Below are 24176 nucleotides of genomic sequence, written 5' to 3' on the forward strand. Positions count from 1 at the left end.
AAGCGGCATGTTAACAAACAAAATTCTTAATGTTTAAAAATAAATAAAAACAAGATATAAAACAAACAAAACAGGAATTCAATATCTGTAAACTCGCATGATTAAGTAGATGAAATTAAGATAATAACTCCCGATGTTTAGTTTTTTAATTTTATTTTTTTTATTTCGATGAGCCCCTCTCCGTACTCGAATTGTTTTCTATGGGCCGGTTGTAGCGATTTTAATTTCAAATAATATACAGCGTTCTCTCTCTCTCGTAGAGATATTTTACTGATTTTCAGCATTAGGTAGCAGCAAATTACATGAACATGTACTCTTTCTGCAACGTACCAAAGAACTATGACGTTTCCAAATTCCAAAAATCAAAAAAAAAAAAAAAAAAAAAAAAAAAAAAAAAGAAAGAAAGAAAGAATTTCTCATTAATAACGTGCCCAGACGAGGTACATGTAACTTTAGGGGCATCGAATGTAGGGGGAGTATATACTCAGGTATACCGTGACCATGGAGACAGTATACATCCAACTAGCAAGTGTTAATTAAAAAAAAAAAACCCACTGCATTTGCTCTTAGCACCCGCAATATCTCCGAAACAGGTGGATGATTACCGACACGGGGGTTTACTTTTGATTACTTTTGGTAAAAGATTAATTAAAAAATATCATAGTAGTTAAAAAAAATGAGATTTTTTTTCCCTCCAATTTACGTATTGACATAATGCATATTTATACTGCATAATGTACATTTAATTTTTTTTTCATGATCAATTATTAAGATCGCTAATTTCGATGTTGATTAGGATAAATTAAAACGTGCATGTAAATTGAAATAATAAATAAAAAATAATTAGATTAAAGTACGTACATGTTCTTATATTGTATCTTGAGATAATAAAATTCTTTAATCTATCGAAGACCAGTTTTTTTTTTAATTTTTTTTTTTAGTAACAATTGTTATAACCATTATTATCTCTTTTTTTCTATTATGAATTAAAGTACTTATTGTCTGATAAATTTACGCAATGTATATTTATATATTAATGGATTTTAAAAATATAAAGAAAATAAATATGTAATTATACATGTAACATGCTACCTGGATAATAAAAATATATAATGTATTAATAGATTTTAAAAATAAAAAATAATGAAAATAGATGTGTAAATATTGCATGTTGTCTGGAGAATTAAAATATATAAATATAAAATCATGTTTAAAAATCATATTAATATTTTTACACTGTACATTCACACGCTTTGCTTGAACAATGTTTAGATTACAAACTGGAATGGTCGTCCGCGTGGCGCAGTGGTTAGAGCGTCTGCTCTAGAGTCGCGAAGTAAGGAGTTGATCCTTACGTCGCGGGTTCGAATCCCACTGTGGGACGTGGAGACCGGTCCTTCGGATGAGACCGTATAAACCGAGGTCCCGTGTCGCAGTAGGTGCTGGCACGAAAAAGATCCCTCACTGCTCAATGGCCGTAAGTGCCGAGTATAGGACAAAATTTGCAGCTCTCCACCGGCAAGTGGTGGCGTCTCCATATGAGTGAAAAATTCTCGAGAGGGACGTTAAACAATATACAAACAAACAAACAAACAAACTGGAATGATGACTGGTCGATGCGCTGATGTTCTACGCATTTTATTACTTATCCTGGTTGACAGACCTGTTCGGCATGTTGATTGGTCGACGCGCTGATGAGTTAATCGCTAATCCTGATTGACAGCTCTGTTACGCAATACCGAACGCGCGTTCGCTTTCAGCGTTCTCTCTGGGTCCGCTCTGGGTTCGCTGCGGGTTCGCTACGGATGCGCTCCGGGTTCGCTCGGGGTCAGCACTAGCGGACCCCAAGCGAACCCGAAGCGAACCCAGAGAGCGAACCCAGGGTGCGCTCTGGGTTCGCTTTCTGTTAGGTTGTGTCTGGTCGGTACTGTAGTAACGGTGCAGAATACTGTTCTTATGAGATTCATTCAGTATAAGGTGTTTCGTTATCAAACTTATTGTGAATAAAATAATTATTGAGGACGGTTATTTTTTTTTTTTTATAAAGACCTGTGTTATGAATTCAACAAATAGGTCGAGAAATGCATGTGAAATGTTCAACATGAGTGTTTCGTTTTAATTCTAGTGAGGAACTAAAAAAAAGGAAATGACTAAGTAAAAGTAATAAACGTGTAGTTACTCTTTTTATTTAGAGTGATTTATATTTTGATTTGACATTTCTAACAAGCACTTTCACTGCATGAAGTCATCTAGGTTTTAGGTGAAATATCAATTAATATTAATCCAAAAAAATGAGATGGCTTTCTTTTCGAATTGACATGCAAAAACTCTCTAAGAACTTTCTTCCATGGATTGATCGTCCTTCCACAAAAAATTCCATTGCTTTTCTAGCACCTGAAAAGAGAATATCTGATTTGATAAATGTACTTAGAACTATAAAATACGAGGAATGTTAGGAAATTATTGAGACATTTGCTTTTACTTCACAAGGGACAGTGAAAAATTCAGGGAAATTCGTCAATATTTTATAAAAATCAAATAAAACAAATGTACAAAATTTCTAATTCATAGAATAATTAAATAAGTTTCGGTGAAATTATAAACATGCATATGTCTATTTACTTTGAGCAGCATCGCAACACACTGAATTGTCGACGGATTTTCCCGTTATTTCCCGATCATGACAAGGAGCACACGGCGGGTATGACCGGTCGGCAGGGGATGCTCACTCCTCCATGGCACCCGATCCCACCTCTGATGTTTGGAGGTCCGTGTTTGCTCTGCTCCTATTTTGTATTGTATAATGGACTTTTGAGCTTGAATACTGTTCGTTATCTCCATATATTTCATTTTAACCACCGAACATGTATCTCTGCTGGTGGACAGTCTGTCCCCGAGGATACTTGTCGTTCGGTACCTATTCATTCATGAGTACACAGAATAACGAAATGATACTGGCAGATGCTTCGCCCAGTATAAAAAGGCGTCACTCTTTTGAGTCTATAAGGGACACAGACTCAAGGAGTTCATTCGGTGCCCCTCGGATAATCCTCAGGGATATTAAACATATGTCATATGTACAGTCTTCAGATTCCCAGTTTTGGTATAAAACCAATAGTTCATACAAACAATTGAAAGAATGTAAAGTTTCTATTAGAGATATATTCGAAGACTCCTTTTCCGATCCCATGTCTTCTATTTCAAAATGTTCTGCGAAAAACCGTAAAACCTGTGACATTTTGATAACTAACACTTCTTTCACCAGTAATCTTACTGGACAGAGCTTCTGTACCAAAACTTGGAAAAATCTGAACTGCAAATCTTCTAATGTTGTCTACGGAATAGAATGTAATCTTTGTGGACTTATTTATGTTGGTGAAACCAAGGGATCACTCAATAAAAGAACATCAGGTCATAGATTTCAGATAGATAATGGGGGTCAGCAACTTTTATACAAACATTTTAATTTACCTGATCATTCTATTTTGTCAATGAAAGTTAGAATTCTGGAAAAGATTTACCACCACACAAACAGTCCATCACTGAGTACACCTTTCCGTAGACAACGAGAAGAATTTTGGATCAGAAAGCTAGGGACAGCCTTTCCCTATGGATGTAATGACAATGTCGATAGTGTTGGAAATCTTTCCAGTCCACAGTGTAACAATGTAAATGTGATGGGACTTTTTAACCATACACAGAGACGTAAGCGTAGTCATGGGCATCGGTCTTACAACTTTTGATACACGATGTCTCTTTTGATTCATTACTACCTTATGTAAATCAACAGTTAGGGTTACATCATATTCGCACCAAACTTTACTCTGTCCCTTTGAAACTTTTAATAGTCTTCTTGAAAAGGTCAAGGAAAGTCCATTTTTTGATTCCTCGACACCAGAATATAGGCTCGGATCTGTAGTTATGGATATTGCCATTCATAGGCTTTTTAAACCCTCGCGTTTTACTGAAGAAAATGCAGCTAAAACAATCCGTTTTTTCCTTAAACTTCAATATGCTAACAAAGGAATTGACGCGGTTAATATAAGTAATATCCTTAATCACAAAAAGGTCCAGTCTTGTATTCAACCATATTTCAAGACTACACCTTGTATTTCCTACAAATATACATCGACTATTGCTTCCAAACTTTTTAATTACAAGAAAACTTTACAGGGCCTGGATATCGAATATCTGAAACATAATCCTCCATCGTGTTCATGTTCTTTTTCGCCCTATAACTATAGTCCTGCTGGACACGTTATTACTGGTGACGTAAATATAGTTAATAATGAGGATCTTAGATCACTAATTTTAAAAGGTCCTAAATTTAGGGAACCCAGATCCTTCAACTGGCGTAAGAATTTCATATTATGGATTCTGTAGAGGACTACGCCAGGCGATGGGCCAGACATGAAAAAGAAGACCTTGACACTTTGTCAGAATGGATTAAATGTATCAGATGTATGTTAAAATCGCGCATTAAAAGATTGAGAGGTAATATGAAAACCATCTATCCTTCTGTATTCAATAATCCAGAAGTGAAAAAAGAATTAGATAGATTACATGATCAGTACGTACTGGTCCCTGCTGACAAAGCAGGTAACAACATTGTCTTTGTTTGTAAGGCTCATTATATTAAATGTATTTTAGAGGAACTTGGATTTAATTCTACAAGTGGTAATCCAACTTATACTCATAGTTCCCTTTCTAAGGAAGAAATTCTTCAAAATCATATGTCAGTTTTGAATATTTTTTAATATTCCAAACAACCAAAATGAATTCGAATTACCATATTTATATTGGATTCCGAAACTTCATAAAAATCCTTACAAAGAAAGATACATAGCGGGTTCCAGTAAATGTTCAACCAAGCCTCTATCTTTACTCCTCACTAAGATATTAACAGTGGTGAAGGAGAAACTTCAAGAGTACTGTACAACACTATATTCGAGAAGTGGTGTAAATCAGATGTGGATACTTAAAAATTCCAAGGAACTTTTGGAAAATTTGAAATCACAAGATTTTACCAAAATCAACAGCTTAAAAACTTACGACTTTTCAACTTTTTACACAACCATTCCCCACGATAAATTTAAGTCCAGGCTTTTTGATATCATTGACAGCTGCTTTTTCAATAAAACTGGAACTCGTAAATATACTTACCTTGTCATTGGTCATTTGCAAAATTATTTTGTTAAAAAACATTCCGATTGTACACACAAGTACTCTGAAGTTTTTTTTTTTTTTTTTTTTTTTTTTTTTTTTTTTTTTTTTTTTTTAATATTTTTTTTAAATCTGTATAATTTCATTTTCTTAGATATATATATATATATATATATAAATATACAAATATTTGTTAGAATTAATAATTGATTTCTAGAGAATTAAGTCTCGCTGCCAGTGGGGCACATCCTTCATCTTACAGAGTCAATAATTAGGTACCCCAACATGGCAGCACTACTGAAGGACAGACCCCTTCAGATATTCAGACTATATTATTATTATTACAAAGCTAAAGAAATATCATAAAACCATTTATATGTAAAGTTAACATCCAATCTTTTATAGGTCTCATATTGATACATTAGGTTTGTCTTTACATAGTATATAATATCATTCATATTTTCTTCTTTGTTTTCATATCTTAGCTTCATTTTTATCTTATATATAAAAAATGCTATGTAAGATAATAAATAATTGAGTGAAACAGTAGTTTTGTTTTCTTCATAGAAAAATCCTAATACAATATTTTTCCATTTTATATTCAATTTCAGACAATTTTCTAGATTAGCCGTAAAATGCTTAGGAATATATATAAAATTTTGTTCTCACAATTTGTTAGACTAATAGGTCTATAATTTCTGAGGTCATTCTTTTCTCCTTTTTTGTGTATCAATGAAATAATTGATAATTTTTGCGAAAAAGTCATTTCTTCTTTTTCAAATGTTTTAGTTAGTGATTCATAAAAATATTTTTTAATGTCGCTCCAAAATATTTTATAGAATTCGACAGGTAACCCATCAGAACCAGGAGATTTGTTATTTTTCATCTGTTTTATGGCCTGCGCACATTCAGAAATCGTGGGAAGCTCATCACACATCTCTCTTTCTTGATTAGTTAATTTAGGACATTCACAATCTTCTAAATATTCTTTTATATTTTCTACTCGGACATGATTTGTTGAGTATAGGTTTTCATAAAAATTACAAAGTGAATCCATAATATCTTCAGTTTTTGTTAATAATTTATTTTCTTTTTTAACTTCATGTATTGTATTTGAGGATTGATTTTTTCTTTCTAATCTTAAAAAGTATGATGTGTTTCTTTCCCCATTTTCTATCCAATTTGCTTTAGATCTAATAAATGCACCTTTAGTAGTTTTAGCATAAATTTCGTCCAATTCTGCTTCAAGAACGTTTTTCCTTCTCATATCTATTAAGTAGTACGGTGACATTTCAATTTTTTCTATTTCCTTTTCTATTTCTGATATTCTTTGTTTTCTATTGAGACTTTTTTGTTTTGAAAAATTTATTGAAAAGTCTTTAGTAATAGATTTGACCTTTTCCCATCTTATTTGATGATCAGTTACACTCTCTAATTCCTGTTGTTTATCTCTTATCAATTGTCTTAATTCGGTAGTATAATTGGAGTCGATTAATAGCGAGGTATTTAGTTTCCAATAACCTTGACCTCTTTTTTCTTTATTCATTGAAAGATTTAATCTAATCGAAAGATGATCTGAACTTCTATTACCTTGCGTATTAGGAGCTTTTCTTATAAAGACTTTTGACATATCTAACTCAAAATGTTTTGACAAAAATACAAAATCTATTCTACTTTTTGGTATTCCGTTTCCGGAAGTACTCTGAAGTTGACATTAAAAAAATGCTTGAGTTTCTGATTGACAATATCTATGTGGTTTTTGGAGAACAGGTCTTCCAACAATCTATTGGAATTGCTATGGGTACCAATTGCGCCCCGTTATTAGCAGACCTTTTTTTTGTATTCATATGAAGCAGAATTTGTCCAAAATCTTGTACGTGAAAAGAAGAAAACACTTGCTGTGGCGTTCAACTCGACATTTAGATATATCGACGACATACTGTCAATTAACAATGGCTATTTTCATTCTTATGTCGATACGATATATCCTGGTGAACTTGAGATAAAAGATACCACAGAGTCTGACACATCTGTTTCATATTTGGATATTTTACTTGAAAAAGACGTTAATGGTAATCTAACAACCAAGCTTTATGATAAACGTGATGACTTTAACTTTTCAATCGTCAACTTCCCTTACTTATGCAGCAATATACCTTCATCACCTGCATACGGGGTATATATCTCTCAGTTGATTCGATACGCAAGATCATTTATAATTTCTAAAACGAGGTAAATTATTGACAAATAAGTTGATGAAACAAGAATATCAGCTGTCTCGTTTAAAGTCATCATTTCGTAAGTTCTATGGTCGATACAATGACCTTGTCAGCAAATACAATTTATCATTGAGTCAAATGCTGACTGACGTTTTTCATACTAATTGTTAGGCCATTATTTACTCACTGAATTGTCGACGGATTTTTCCGTTATTTCCCGATCATGACAAGGAGCACACGGCGGGTGTGACCGGTCGGCAGGGGATGCTCACTCCTCCATGGCACCTGATCACATCTCTGATGTTTGGAGGTCCGTGTTTGCTCTGCTCCTATTTTGTATTGTATAATGGACTTTTGAGCTTGAATACTGTTCGTTATCTCCATATATTTCATCGCTTCGTCATTTTAACGTCACATCAACTGGAGATGTTTTCTCAAGTGAAACGATCGGGAAGCGCTTACTCTTCTTTCTCTGTTATCACATACTTGCATAACATTCCAGAAATCAAACTGTCTAATTTCTTAAACGATTTTTTAAAAAAATATATAGTAAAACGTGTGCTGTTGCTATCCCATTGAAAAATGTACATGAAGTGCCATATACCGGTTGACTAAGCATCATACAGTACTGATTTATGCAACGCGAGTCAACGTTATTGAGTTCGTTATAATTGATGGTCGCTCGGAGCTTTTGTTTTTACTCTGGTTGAATTATTTGAACGAAAAATTAATAAACTAATTAAAAAAAAACTCCAACCCCATGACATGTTTTATAGCATTGTTATTGTTTAAGCAGGTCGTTAAGGCTGGATAAGAATTCCTTATAGCGCTACACAAATTTTAGGTACAGTACCAACCAGACCCAACCTGACACCTAAGCAGTCCCAGAAAGCAGTCCACGGAACTGCTTTGGGACCGCTCTGGGACTGCTGTGGGACTGCTCTGGGACCGCTGTGGGACTGCTCTGGGACTGCTGTGGGACTGCTCTGGGACTGCTGTGGGACTGCTCTAGAAAGCAGACCCAGCAGTCCCAGCAGTCCCTGGGACTGCTTTCTGGGACTGCTTTGTTCACTCATGCATGAAAAAGGTTCTGAGTGACATGACAGCTCCGCCCCTTGTGTATTCTGAATTTGCAAGCTCCCTGTTGTTGTTTTGTTTACTTTCAGCAGAGAGGTGTTTAAGATAAAGAATAAAAAAAACCCAGGGATTTCTTACAACATTTTAATAAGTAGAGATAGATATGCATGTATATGTAATTACTAAATGTCTTCAGGGGCTGTAAATTTACACAATTGTAGTCCAGAATTAATTTTAAAAAATGAAAGTAGTTAAAAGGGAAGTCAGGGGATGACTTTTATCCCTTAAATTAAACTTACAAGTGTTTGAAAAAAATATCTAGGCCTATTTAATTAAATAATGCTAATTAAAACGTTAATACAGGTGTTTGAAAAAAAAATCTAGGCCTCTTTAATTAATTAATGCTGTCAAGTTACGGTATGTACTTAAAGTTTGCAATAGCACTATATTTCAAAAAAAAAAAAAAAAAAAAAAAAAAAAAAAAAAAAAAAAAAAAAAAAAAAACCAAACAAACAAAAAACAAACTTGTCATTACAATAAGATATTCAGAGGGACATACTGTACTGGATTTTTTTTTTAATTGAAAAAGCTAAAACCATGCTAAAAAAAAAGCATTCCATGCTATTTTTACCACCCTCAAATAAAATCTAATAATTTATTAAATGACCATGAAATAAAATATTCTACCATTCTTCAGTCATTTAAACAATTATATTTGTGAACAATTATTGGGGGATTTATTTATGAATTTGTTTTTGATTTATAAACAAGTTATTAAATGAATAAATTTATAAACATTTTAAAATATTGGGAATTGTGACTTATTTCTTATTTGTTTTGTTTGTGTGTTCCTGGCCGATTAATAAAAAGCAATACAAATGTATAAAATGGTGTCAACACCTGAGGTTTCAATCGCCTTCGGGCATGATTAGCAGAAAGTCAATGCATGTTATTTGGGTATCAGTGTTACACATCACTGAACCTGCTGGTCAACAATGACACTAATTTCAATCTATGTACTGCAAAAAATCTTCGTTTCAATAAATGTGTATAAATTTAATTCGGGATTAATTAATTTTGAACATAATCTGAGGGTTCCATTCGCGTAATTTACAGATGTACACTCAAACGTTTATATAATAAAAGTATTATTGTTTTCTGTTACATAGATAATCTAACGATAATGAAATTGGCAAGTCAGTGAAAATAATCATGACTGAAATATAATACAATGTACTCAAAGAATTTTTCAAAAGCTCCAGTACTTAAGAAAACTGCATTCAGAGTATAGTATGGAAATAGGCCTTGCTCTATAATTATAAGGTCTATTTAAAGCTAGTTCTGATAGAAAATGAATAACTGAAGTTTAATTTTCTATAAAAAATAAATAAATAAATAAATATGGAAACCAATATCAATCACAGTAAATCAAGAAATTGATTTATTTTGGTGAAAAATTAATATACCACGTAACTGTGTTTAAATATTCATGTTATTAGTAGGTGTGAACGTCTTCTTTGTTCAACATTTATTATTTGTTTCTATACGCGTAGTGTGATTTTCTTAACAGTTCAAAAATGACTGTAGCATGAGAATTGATACTGCTGAGAAAGAAATGGATCATCAATTTCAACTGCCTTTTATAGTTACATTGTTTATTGGTAATTTCATTTCTGAGTAAGCTCCGCCCATTAAATTAATTAACCCCGCCCACTGGGACTGCTTTCTGGGACCGCTGGGACTGCTTTCTGGGACCGCTGGGACTGCTGGGACCGCTGTGGGACTGCTCTGGGACCGCTGTGGGACTGCTCTGGGACTGCTTTAGCAGTCCCAGGGCAGTCCCAGAAAGCAGTCCCCGGGACTGCTCTGGGACTGCTTTGTGTCAGGTTGGGTCTGGTTGGTACTGTATGCTCGCTGCGCCGCCTGACGTCAAAATCCATTTAGTCGGCGTTATTAGATTTCTATACCGCACTTAAATTTTTCTGATCGAAATTCTAATAAACTTGCACAAAAGAAGTCAAAATTAAATTGAAAAAAAATATATATATACATAATTTGATTTATTTTAGCTCTTACTATGGGTCCACCGGCAGTTTTAAGGTTGGTGTTACAGTCCCTGAAACGTTCTACTTTCCCACTTGAACGGTGAGCGAACGGTGAGCGAACGCAGAGCGAACGGTGAGTGAACGATGTGTGAACGCTGAACGCAACTTGGTGAACGGTAGGTGAACGCTGAACGGTTAGCGAACGCAGAACGCGAACGGAGCGCGAAAGCGAGCGCAAAGTGAACGATGAACGCAAGATGAACGATTTATTCGGAATGCCTCTGATGTTTTCCATGCAATGTTTCGAATCTATTGTATTCAATGCGGAAAATCAAAAAGAAATAAATACGTGTAAATATTCAAAAATTGTCCTAAGAAAGATGAAACATGCACATTTAGTAAAACTATTAATTAAGTTTCTTACAATATTTTCTGCATATATGTATGATGTTTAAATTCAGCTGCTTAATCACACGATTTTTATCGCTGTAAAACATTGTCGTTGTTACCGAACGCTGTAGTTTAATTATTCTAGTTGTAAAATAAATATGTTTATTCTTATTTGATATATAAAACCATTACAAATAATGATTTTCGAAGAGTACATTACTGACTTATAGAATGAATTACAACGGTTGTAACAACCATACATGTATGTCAAGGCAATTCCGTGTAAAATAATGAGAAAAAAAAAATTAAAAATATTTTGCTATTCTGTGGACGTATTGCATGTATACACGCGTATTTAAAAAAAAATTAATGCAATAATATATTTATGTGTCTTTTCATATTTTTTTAATGATGATTTATTTAGCAGACATCTACATGTATCTGTAGACAATTCCCCGTGATTATACTCGGACAAGGCGAGACAAAGAAGCATTCATATTATTTGTTATAGATTAAAATTTCAGAACTTAGTATTTAATACGTGTCATAGTTTTGATTAAACGGACAAATGAGAGAGAGAGAGAGAGAGAGAGAGAGAGAGAGAGATATTCCGTTTTAACCCCCCTTTCCACAAATGCATGTGCATGTACATATGTACTTGTATAAACAAAAATTCTTAATTTTTATCTAAATATATCAGGCAGTGGAAGTAATTTTTTTTTATTTATCAACAAATTCACTTTGTTTGACAGTCATAATCGGTTTTTATTTTCCTACACGAAGTCCACGTGCTTGTCCTGTCAATCAAAATCATTCGACACTGTGCAGGTGTGAAAGTCTCGTTACACCAAAGGCGAAGTGTTACACTGTAGTGTTTCAAAGAAGTTTTAACATGTTTTATCATTTCTAGATCTGATTCCAATTTTTCCAATAAATAAAATACATTGGGCATAAACACTTTGAATGAATTTGAAACATACTTCCCGGCCAATTTAAAATACCACCGTCGGCGCGTGTATATTTTGAACTACTTTTGTTTAATGACTTTTTTAGATGCATGTTTGTTTTGAGACTGAAATTTTTGTGCTACAAAACGCGTTAACTTGTTTTTAAATATTAATATAAAAATATACTGGAAATACTGACTAAGTCACCGATCTACGTGGAAAAAGAGGGGGGGGGGGAGGTCTTAATCATATTGAATGGCAAACATATAAAGATATTGTGAAGAAAGGAATTTTCTCTCTCTAACAATAGAATTTATATATGAATTGTTGTATATCACGTTTAAATAAATATTTTTTAACCACACTATCAATTTAATTCGATCCAAAGATATTTAATTAACTGGATATCCGCAGTACTATTTATAATTCTCAGAACTAGTTCTAATAATGTATTTCTATAATAATTGAAAAAAAAAACGTGTTAGTAATAAATACTTTCGTAATGTTGCTGCAGTTGGTAAATTAATTGACATGGATTATTATCTCTCCATTAACGACTTGTCGTCTTTCACATAACAACAAAATGTTGCAGTGCTTGAAGTACGCGTATATTACCCGTATTTAATTTTAATATTTCAGCATCGTTCTACATAGGTACAGACTTATAACAACATTTATTTTCCAGAGTAATTTAATTAATAACCTATCAACTAAGTTAGAATAATAATAAAACATATTGTAGATAATTTATTCCCATAAAATAATGATCCTTTAAACACGATACGTTAATTATTAAATTTTAAATCCCGTAAATCCTTACTTACAAAAAAGATAAGTCCTTTCACTTTGGAGTTCCGAATGACAGTGAAGACTGAACGATAAGTGAACGCTGAACGCAAGGTGAACGCAAAGTGAACGAACGGAGAGCGAACGGTGAACGCTGAACGCGAGCGCACGGTGAACGCAGAACGCAAAACTGTGAACGGAGAGCGAACGGTGAACGCACGGTGAACGAACGGTGAACGCACGCTGAACGAACGGTGAGCGAACGGAAAAATGGGAAAGTAGAACGTTTCAGGGACTGTACATATTTTCAATATATCACTTCGCAACTGCGCCGGGTACCTCACCAGTGACACCTTGATATACCATTGGAAAGAAGAAATAAAATATTTGTAAAATATTTTTTGCTTTCATTAATTCTTAGTGTTTGTCAAACGCATATGCAAATTTTCACCGAAAAACGTTCATTAGAAAAATATACGCAATGTCTCAATAATTTCCGAACAGCCCTTGTAATAATAACAATAACGTAAACATGTTTTTCACATTATTTTTCTTTTTAGTAGATTTTTTTCTCGATTTTTTTTTGTTGGAAGAAAAAAAAGAATAAAATGAAAAGTGTTTTTGGACATGCATAAATTTGTTACGTAACACAAATATTTGTGAATTGAAAGTGTTATTAAAAACGTTGCAAAAATGTCAATCTAAATTCTCTTATCACAAGATGAAATAACAAATGCTTATTAGCAATAATTCTCATCTGAAAGAAATGCTTTCTTTTCCGTATCTATCTAGATAAATAAACTGAGTGCTTTGTTCATTGTTTTGATGCAAAAGAGAAATATTGAAATAATAGAAAGAACATATAAATTATCTCCTGGAGGATTCATGTTTACTGTTAATATATATCTTGAAATTACCAAATTACCAATTTGATTAATAGCAATATATTCTGACACCTTCATTACTTTTTAAGAATCCTGACAACCAAAAGTTCTCCAATAGCCGTGTTTCGAGTTTTGCCGGAACACCGTTTTTATTCCCTGTTTAGTCACGCCGATCACTTGATTTTAGGAAAATGTTCCACAGGGTTACTTCCGGTTTACATTCGAGTCGGGTTGTTTACTTTAGTTACGCCTGAAATCAAGATTATGCATGAAATCGTTTATTTATTTGTGTAATATAATAAGTTTACCATGAAGGTAGAAATTAATATACGTTTATTTGAAATATCTAGGGTTCTCTTTCTGAGTTAAAACCAGTTCTTGTACATGTGTCCCTCGATATCAATATCAGTTATGTAATATTTAGGAAATAATACATAGTATAAACACTGTTTAACGACTACTTTGTTGTATTTTACTCTCTAAGTTGTACATGTACTTCATTATAGAACGTGTAGTGTCAACATGCGTTGTCGTGAATTGTCAATTGGGGCGGAATATTGCAGCAACTGTAAAAAAAAGAAGGGGGGGGGGGGGAAAGGAGACTTTACATAAAATTGTTTTGTCCTCTATAAACACACAAAGTTCTAAATTTATATATGATTGTTACACATATTTAAACATTATTCCAATATGTGATAAAATGGAAATTCATTGTAAAAAGCCTGACAATTGGGTACATCAGCTCAAAGTCATCATCTCATGATTTGTTTATATTCCAAATTCCACGCATAAGATCAAGGCATTTTAATGCTAGAATTTTTGGGGAAAAAAGACTTTTTCGGTTTCTTAAACTGCATCAATATAAACATGTAAAACTCCTTAATTGAATAAATCAGATTGAAAAAAATATCTTGCTACTGCTTTAACAATAAATTATACAAGATCTCCAATGATGTACGACTGAGGAAATGCATGTACCTTGTATTAAGTGTATCAAACTTGACACAATAATTCAAACTAAAGTTGAGTGTACTGCCTCAGTGGTGGTCAAGATACTGCACAGAAAATCAACTGTGTAATATTTAAGCATCTACACACACTTGCAACTGGAAAGAAGAAAAATGTGACGGACCAGACCAGGATTCAAAACCCAGGCACTTGCATCACTAGTCAAATGCTCTACCAACTGAGCTATCTGGCTACCAGCAACTGAACCTGCCTACTGGGTAACTGCCACACACTCAATAACCCGCAATGTTGCTGAAATGCCACGTACCAGTATACAGCTTTATCAATTTACAAAATCTTATGTCCATACACATATGCAGTGAAAGTATAATTTATATTTTTGAAAATATTTTTTTTATTTTAGGTTAAGGACATATTTAAAAAAACAAACAAACAAACAAAAAATGTTTAGCAACATACAAAACAGTTCCTCAATGTATTTAATGTCCTGTTCACACGGAGAGTTTAATTCGAATTAAACGTAAGTTACTGCGAATTAAATTTGATCCGCGTTCACACGGAGAATTTAATGCGAATCAGTTTAATTCGAATTAGTTCACTGCGCATTAAATTACTTCGCATTAGCTCCGTGTGAACGCTAAGCGAAGCTAATTCGAATTAAATTTTGACGCATGCGTAAGGGCAGAATTAAATCATAGGCCACATGTCGATGGTCAAATATAGGTACTTGTGCTATTTTTGAGTGGAAAACAAAGGAAAATTATTTTAATCACTTAAATGTGTACAGACACTATGACATTATGTCAAATGTATCTGCTCTGCACAATATGACGTGATTTGTAAATGACGTCATAATAGCCTTACTGAATAGCCTTGCTGTAGAAGTCAAAATATAATTCGCATTAGTTTACTTCGCATTACCTGTCGTGTGAACGCAATTTAATTCGCATTAGTTTAATTCGCATCATTTTACTTCGCATTAATTTACTGCGAATTAAACTCGCCGTGTGAACAGGGCATAAAATTGTTTCATTTGGATACTAAGTCCACCTGAGAGTATTATAAAGCAAACAAAAATACTATCCAACTGTTCTGCAGTTTTATTTGCATGTTTCACCGCAGTCCAATATTTTTTTCTATTATAAGCCAAAAATCATATCTATGTTGACACGATGGAGGAGTGCACAGTAAGGTTTAAGGTTTAAGACATACAGCAAGCTTCTAATTGGCAAGGACTTAAGCAAGCTCTTCTCCCTAAACATAAAAATGGGTATCAGCCAAAATAATCTTGCTAAAAATATGTGTACTCTATTTAAAATTTAGCACAATAATTTATTACTTCATTTTATCAAATTTAAAAAAAATAAAGATATGGATTCTGTCTTGTATATTTTATTGTCTAGTCCATAACAATTTACTCAAACACTGAGAATACAGAGAATTTTTATACTATTATATATACATTACATTATGAGGATTTAATAAAGCAGACATTGATTTTTCATTAGCAGCTATACATATTATCAATCTTGTGAAATCATAACTTACACAAAACTTTCAAAGCCATACCTAATAGATGCAATGAGGTGATCTGTCATAGTGGTACTCCAGCAACATCCTGCATGCAGAGCTTTTTCGTTAACTATGGTAGAATATGGGTGTTCTTTTCTATACTTCTTCTCGTCAGGGAATGTACTTTCCTGGAAGCATTGTAAAGCTACATGTACTTTACTGATCAGATTACCCCCCCCTTTTTTTTTTTAATATAAATCATAATTTGAAACAGTTATGTAATACTTTTCCTTTAAAGACCTAGTATGACTTATCTCAATGATATTTGTAATGGACACAGTCAAGTTTCATGTATATACATGTATACTTATGCCCTAGCCCTATCTTTTAAATCTATCAGTGTTTCTGTGTGGAGTTCTCTAAAATTCATTAACAACTAGTCACAAAACTTTATCTGTCTGGGAAATAACATTAGGACAAACATTTCTGTTGTGTTATTGTCCTCATTAATTCAGTCAACTAAAACTGAAATAGATGTTTTTAATTTTATTTTGTTCAACTCTGCATTATTTCTTAAAAACAAAAGTGAAATCTTAGCTCCCCCATCTCCCGTGTAACACTTTCAAACTGCATTTCGTTTAAAAGATACATGTATCATAGTACAAGTGACTTCATCAGTTTTCCATTATTTTTTAAATTATTATCCAAAATTGTTGGCCCTACATTCAATAAAACAATTTGATTACCTTTGGCTTTGCTCAGTCGCACCACAGGAGTTCGCAATTTTATCAATAAAGTCAATAAAAATCATTCGATTGACCAAGCCATGAGCTATGCGTTATTATATATATAATAACGCATAGCTCATGGCTTGGTCAATCGAGTGATTTTTATTGACTTTATTGATAAAATTGCGAACTCCTGTGGTCGCACCTGTGGATCTTCTGCAGTTGACGTCTGGTCGAGTTTTTCAACAAGAACTACAAAAGTGGTGTGTGCAAATAAATTTTCTAGACAATTCCATGCTTGCAACTTAAATGAAATTTGCATGACAGTAACAGAGTTAATGGTAAAAGATAAAAGTTTCCAATATAAACACGGTATAGAATATTACCGGAAGTAACGTTGAGGAACATTTTTGATGCGGCGTGACTAAAAGGGGAATAAAAATGATGTTCCGGCATAACTCGAAACACGGCTATTGTTTCTTAAGAAATAAATGGAATTTTTGAATTAAATTTAAATTCTTGCCTCAATCCGTTTGTTCATTTTTTGATAGAGTTTATCCATCTGGGAACATCCTTTCTCCAATTTTCCCATTCTTTCATTTTCACATTTAAGTTCCCTTACATAATCAATCCATCTTGTAAATACACATAGAACATTCTGGTTCACATCACTGAGAAATAATTCATTTTTTTAACTTGAGAGTCAACAAAAATGGTAAAATTTTAACAGTCTCCTTAAATTTTAGAATATTTAACAAGAAATGAACAGTATTTACAGTAATTTTTGAAAACTTAAATTTTTGCTTTCGTTTGATTATTTAAGATAAATATGAGTATTTTATCATTACCATAAAATTCATCAAACCAAGCAAGGTTTATTATTAAACATGTTTTCATGCACTTTGAATGAAATAGCAACTCTCTAAGGTATCTGGACTAGCCCAGTACATATTTACAAGTGTATGTTAGTTTAGTTTAAACCATACTTTATTTGAAAAATAACATGCAGAAAATACAGGCAAGTAGTACAAAAATCAAAAAGGATTCGGAAACAAGTTAGAAAACTTATACTGATCAGTTTCCTTATTATTATGATTAAGATTACAGACCTTTATTAGATAGTAACAAAACATGTTTTTAAGCTGCTTAAAAACTAATATTTTAAAATGACAAACATGTTAAATTAGAAATCATGCCGAATTACACAAATGAATGACGTTCTAATTATACAGAAGAAATCTAATGGATTTTTTCGGCAGGGGATGCTCTCCTCTCCATGGCACCTGATCCCACCTCTGATGTTTGAAGGTTCGTGTTTGCTCTGCTCCTATTTTGTATTGTTTAATGGACTTTTGAGCTTGAATACTGTTCGTTATCTCCATATATTTCGTTACAATATGTATGTATGAGAGGGAGAAAAAAAACCCAGCAGAATTTGGTCGAATTTACAGAAAAAATAATTAAAGAATAAATACAGGAACAGTACAGTAGTAACATATCTTAATATAAAGATGAGAAAAAAAAATACAATAATAAGAGAAAAAATATTTGAATTTAATATTACTTGTTCACTATCACTGAATTATTATTTTGTTGAAAATATTTATTGCATAAAATAAAGTTTTCATTACGCAAAAGTCTGCATTCCATATTTAATTAAATAGAATTAAATAGATTCATTTAATTTGATGTCAATTATTTTCTAAGCTGTTGTATTGTTTTTTTTTGAATTGATATCAACAGATCAGATATCATTTTCTAGATTTTATTCAACATACCTTTTCGATTTTCTTTTAATTTTTTTCTTATTAGATATCCCATCATTGAGTTTTAAAACACTTTTCCGTAGTCTGCATGTACGACTTAACTACTCTCATCTAACAGGTTTTCTTTCGATATATTTGTAAGACTCCAAAGTCCGATGGTGACTCCAAGTCCGATGGTCTTGCCAAACCCCGATCGTCTGCGCCAAACCTCGATGGTTTGATGTCAGTACAGACGCCAAAGTCCGATGGTCACGCCAAAGTCCGATCGCTCGTTTCCTATGAGACGCGCTGCGCTAAAGTGCGATGATCTGACACGCCAAAGTCCGATGGTGCAGAGAAACAATCAACGTTTATGACGTCACAATATTCAGACGTCAATCCTTGACGCCGTTGTCCTGCATTCAAAAGCCATCAGTTCAGTATTCGTCCTCGCATAAAATTTTACTGATTTTGCGTAGTGTTTGCACCCACCAGAGATATTAGGGTTAGTCCTCGCACACACTCGACTGATTAGGGTTAGTCCTTGCTTCGCACCAACCCGAGAGATTTAGGGTTTGTCCTCGCACACTAGTCGAGAGATTAGGGTTAGTCTCGCGCCCACCCAAGATATCTAGGTTATAGTTGTTACACACTTTTCGAGCGATTAGGGTTAGTTTCGCAACTATCCGAGAGATTAGGGTTAGTTTTCGCATAATGATATTTATTTATACTTATTTAAGACCTTGGCATGGCGCGGCATTGCAGTTTGGCACAGTAGTACTATGACGTCACAAACGCCAATCGTTTTTCCGCACCGTCGGACTTTGGCATGTCAAACCATCGGGGTTGGGCGCAGACCATCGGACTTTGGAGTCCCATCGCACTTTGGAGTCCTACATATTTACGAAGCATAGATAAAGTTAACATCAATACAAGTATTAGCTTTCTTAAAAAGCTTGTCTGACGTGAGCAAATGTATTATACACGAAGAATCCAGAAAAATTAAATCCAGTGCATCAACATGACTCTGGGAGTCCTGAAATGAATTCTTTTTTTCTAAGAAACGAGAAAATAAAACAGAACTTGGACATACACATATTTATACTGTATATACTGTATTACTTGTAATTTTTGTTCATGGCCGTAGGAACCGGGGTGTGTTTGCCAATTTATGCATAGCTACTTATGCTGGTGTCTCAATCATGGAAATAATAACGTCGGATAACTTTTTTTGTTTTGTTTTTGTTTGTTTGTTTGTTTTTTTTTTTTTGTTTTTTTTTTGCTTTTTTTTTTTTTTTTTTTTTTCCTTGAAAAAGCAATTTCCTTTTATAGTGCACACCATAAACTGAACAGTTTTGGTTGAACACCCCCTCCAGAAATTTCTTACAACGGGCCTGTTATACTTATGAAAAGATTATATAATTGAAAAAAAAAATAAACGTGTTAAAAATTAGCTAACAACTTAAGTTTGCATTTTGGCAAAAGAATATTCAACATTTATCTTTCCCTCTGAGATTTTTTTTAAGTATTAATGAATCAAATTTCTGCAAGTAATGGATATGTGTAGACTTTATAAAAATTCTAAAGGTAGAGAGACTTGGAATGTATTGAAAATAAACATCCATTAGTTAATTTGATAAAATATGCGACAAGTCAGTGTTGACCTGACCAGCTTAATTAGTTCCTGCTGTTTTGATTGACATGAATGATGCATTCGAGAATGGCTAAATGTATGTATAATGTGATCCATGTAATAATGACATCAGGTCAAATGCTCTGGTTTGCTATGGTGTTTAGTATGTTTCCATTACTCCTCATGCACTCCAATTGAAAGTTATTTAGATAGTATGAAGTTTCCAAGATCAAGTTATCAAAAGAATTCTTTTAAACGACTTGACCAACAAGCTTTGTCTAAATTTCGTACTGTCTGACGCAATTACGTCAGACAATTAAAAGGCCATGTTAACGCCTACTCTAAAACCAACACATTGTTAATATTCTTAATGCCAACACACAATGTCCCGAGAAATGAAATATGCTGATGAAAATTTTTCCGACAAAACAATCTTATTGGTAGTCTAGCAATTTTATATTTAAATCCTTTTTTTCAAGCTGCGCAAACATATTTTAAGGAGTAGCAGGCAGTAACAATTGTTTAGATATTCATAGTTGCAATTAATTCTTCTGAAAACATACGTTTATTCTATTATACACGCTTATTGGTTTTTATCTAACTATTGGGTTGGCACGTTCAAGCAGTTTAATAAACAAACAAACAAACAAATAAATGAATGAACATAAATAAATATATAAATTCATTGATTAATTAATTTTTAAAAATACTACTAATAATAATGGGGTGCAGGTTCCCACCTGGCTTTTTTTGTATGAAAGCACATTTTTTTTTTTAAATCTTGCTTTCTATTAAAATATTGAATAGAGACCTATTCGGTATTTAATTTCTATTTATAACAACTGTAATGTAATTTATATTGTAAAAAAAAAACACAAAAACAAAAAATAAAAACAAAAACAAAAACAAAACAAACAAAAAAAAAAAAAAAAAAAAACAAAAAACAAAAAAAAAAAAAACAAAAAAAAAAACAAAAAAAAAAAAAAAACAAAACAAAACAAAACGAAATAAAACAATAACAAAAACAAAAACAAAACCAAAAAAAAGAGGAAAAAAAACTTCTGCAATTCTTGAAAGACATAACGGATCACTTTTAATTTTATATCACGTTAATAAACATTGGTGTCTAAGGTTGGATTAAAGAAAAGTCGATTTTTCTAAAAATGGACTTATTTTTGTTTTTAAATGGGGGTTCAAATTTTCTACAAGACAATTTATAAGACTTTAAAGAACCTTGAATCATATTCAGATGCATAAGTTTATCATTTTCACAAATACTGAAAGGTAATATACGTGATGATTCTATGTACATGAATTATTATTTTTAATTTAAGCTTAAAAAGGACTATTTTTCAGTCAAATCCAGTATCCAAAACTATGGATGCTCTAAATGAAATCAAATGGCATTAGCAGTAATTTGCTGAATCATTTTTTTCCTTAAACTTTGAAATATCCATTATATCTTGAAATAGTAGACATTTTGAATAATATATAGACCTTCGGATCGATAGTTGCGTTTTTCTTGTTTGCTTCACATTCTTTAACAATATCTTTTTATATAATACAATTATTATTTATTTCCTGTTTTTAACATCTAAGTAACGCTATTTTTTAAAGTTCAATTTCAAAAGCATTGATATCATTACTAATCCTATTTATTTTTTAATATGTTTAAAAATACTTTTTTCTAATATTTGAGTATAATATCATCTGTAAATGTACATAACATTAACATTAAGCATTCAATTAAATCACGTATGCAGAAAAATGAATTTTAAGTTGTATGTTTCCACCTTAGCTAAACAAATTGGATTTTTTTATCTATGAAAAATCTAGGGTTTTTTTAAGAAATAAAATCTGACGTCATTTTTCACGACATTGTCTAATGTAATTCTTCAGTTGGGCTTTGTGAAGAAGCAACGAATGTAGTTGACCACATATGTAGGCATGACACGTCTTATTATGTAATATTTAAAAATAATATCAAGAATCAATTAAAAAATGGCACTTTATGATTCACGTTCATTGTGAAATATGTTAACCGAGTGCTCAATTAATAAAATAGCATATGATTTTAACCTCAAAAGCCTGAACTACAATTAACTGTTTGTGGAATAATTAGACGTAACTCAATATGAGTTACATGTAAGCTACATTACGAATATGAGAACGTATACTTTTTGAACATAGCTGAAGAGACATAACTCTTACAATCTTAACATTACCAACTTTTGAAACTACCGTAAACAATCATCGACTTTTGATGCTGTCCCCCGTAAATGCACATGTATATTTAGCGTACGCCAATCGAATATTCTTTCTGGAATTCATTAAAAAAAGAACTTCAGAAATATTTATATCAGTGTCCCCGTTTTCATGAAGCGAACTGTTAATTAATGGATTCACATCTGATTTTCATTTGAATTCTGCGGATACGAGATACACTTGCAACCAAAAACATGAAGTATTTAAATTATTGACAATTGTCAAAAAAAAGGAAATAAAAGTAAGCTTAAGGTTGCATGGCAGGCCCTTTCCTAGCCTCCCTTTTCCCTATCTAAGGTGTGACCCAGTTGGCGTGTTGCCATTGCGGTGGAATGAGGTTGATTACAAACCTGTCAGCACCTATAAACAATATCATCAATAAGCATATTGACCCATTTTTATGTTCAGTCTGCTAGAGTTCCTTTGACCAAACAATTTCTAAAATTCAAGAAGGGGCAAGGAGGCGTAAATCTGCAAGATGGATCATTCGGATGCATTTAGACTTTAACCTATTCCTATATATTCCGATATATCCTGGTGAACTTGAGATAAAAGATACCACAGTCTGACACATCTGTTTCATATTTGGATATTTTACTTGAAAAAGACGTTAATGGTAATCTAACAACCAAACTTTATGATAAACGTGATGACTTTAACTTTTCAATCGTCAACTTCCCTTACTTATGCAGCAATATACCTTCATCATCTGCATACAGGGTATATATCTCTCAGTTGATTCGATACGCAAGAGCATGCTCTACGTATGTACAATTTCTAAAACGAGGTAAATTATTGACAAATAAGTTGATGAAACAAGAATATCAGCTGTCTCGTTTAAAGTCATCATTTCGTAAGTTCTATGGTCGATACAATGACCTTGTCAGCAATTACAATTTATCATTGAGTCAAATGCTGACTGACGTTTTTCATACTAATTGTTAGGCCATTATTTACACACTGAATTGTCGACGGATTTTTCCGTTATTTCCCGATCATGACAAGGAGCACACGGCGGGTGTGACCGGTCGGCAGGGGATGCTCACTCCTCCATGGCACCTGATCCCACCTCTGATGTTTGGAGGTCCGTGTTTGCTCTGCTCCTATTTTGTATTGTATAATGGACTTTTGAGCTTGAATACTGTTCGTTATCTCCATATATTTCATTCACTTAACAAATTTTGAAGTTTTAGGTATGTGCATTCAAGACGAATACTATTTTGACCTGTTCATGCCTTTTGGTTGTTTAATATTTGAAAAATTCTCATCATCCCCCACCGGCTGGTAGCGCAAAAGGTCCAAGACAAAATTTTATTTATTATCTCGATGATTTCTTGTTTGCTGGAAGACAAAGTACTTCTAAATGTTCTGAACTTGCCAGAATATTTAAGTTAATCAGTGGTGAGTCAGGGATCTCAACAAATGAAACAAAAAATTAGGAATTGACACTGTTACATATATCTTTATCCCTTACTCCAAGGTTATAGAACTTCTGTTAAAAGTTTACAAAGCTCATTTCTTCAAACTAGAGTGTTCCAAGGAATGCATGTGTCGCATGCTTTTCAGCTTCATTAAAGATGTAAAAAAAAAAAAAAAAAAAAATCTAAGAGTGGTCAGCTTTTTATTTACAATTAGTATGATAGTTCACATTTGCCCGCAAAGAAAAAAATGGCATCCATGGATAGAAGCTAACAATCAAAGAAAATATAGTTCCCTAACTCTCAAATTAATAATTAAATTGAAATTATTAGATATTACCATTTATCATTTTATTAATACGTTTATCCAACAATCCTCCAAAAACGATTTTAGT

General features: G+C 32.8%; 1 long non-coding RNA gene across 1 annotated transcript; it reads right to left on the reverse strand.

Annotated features, from left to right (window-relative positions):
• Positions 1–2166: 2166 nt before the first annotated feature.
• On the reverse strand, positions 2167–16823 carry LOC133188535 (uncharacterized). Its single transcript, XR_009721303.1, has 3 exons — positions 16739–16823; positions 16050–16180; positions 2167–2394 (listed from the first exon to the last, which is right to left on the reverse strand). It is a non-coding gene; the product is annotated as an uncharacterized LOC133188535 (long non-coding RNA).
• Positions 16824–24176: the final 7353 nt, after the last annotated feature.

This window comes from Saccostrea echinata, unplaced genomic scaffold, assembly GCF_033153115.1.
Source record: "Saccostrea echinata isolate AGI-Se365-2 ecotype Australia unplaced genomic scaffold, CSIRO_AGI_Sech_v1 ptg000016l, whole genome shotgun sequence".
Lineage (NCBI taxonomy): Eukaryota > Metazoa > Mollusca > Bivalvia > Ostreida > Ostreidae > Saccostrea > Saccostrea echinata.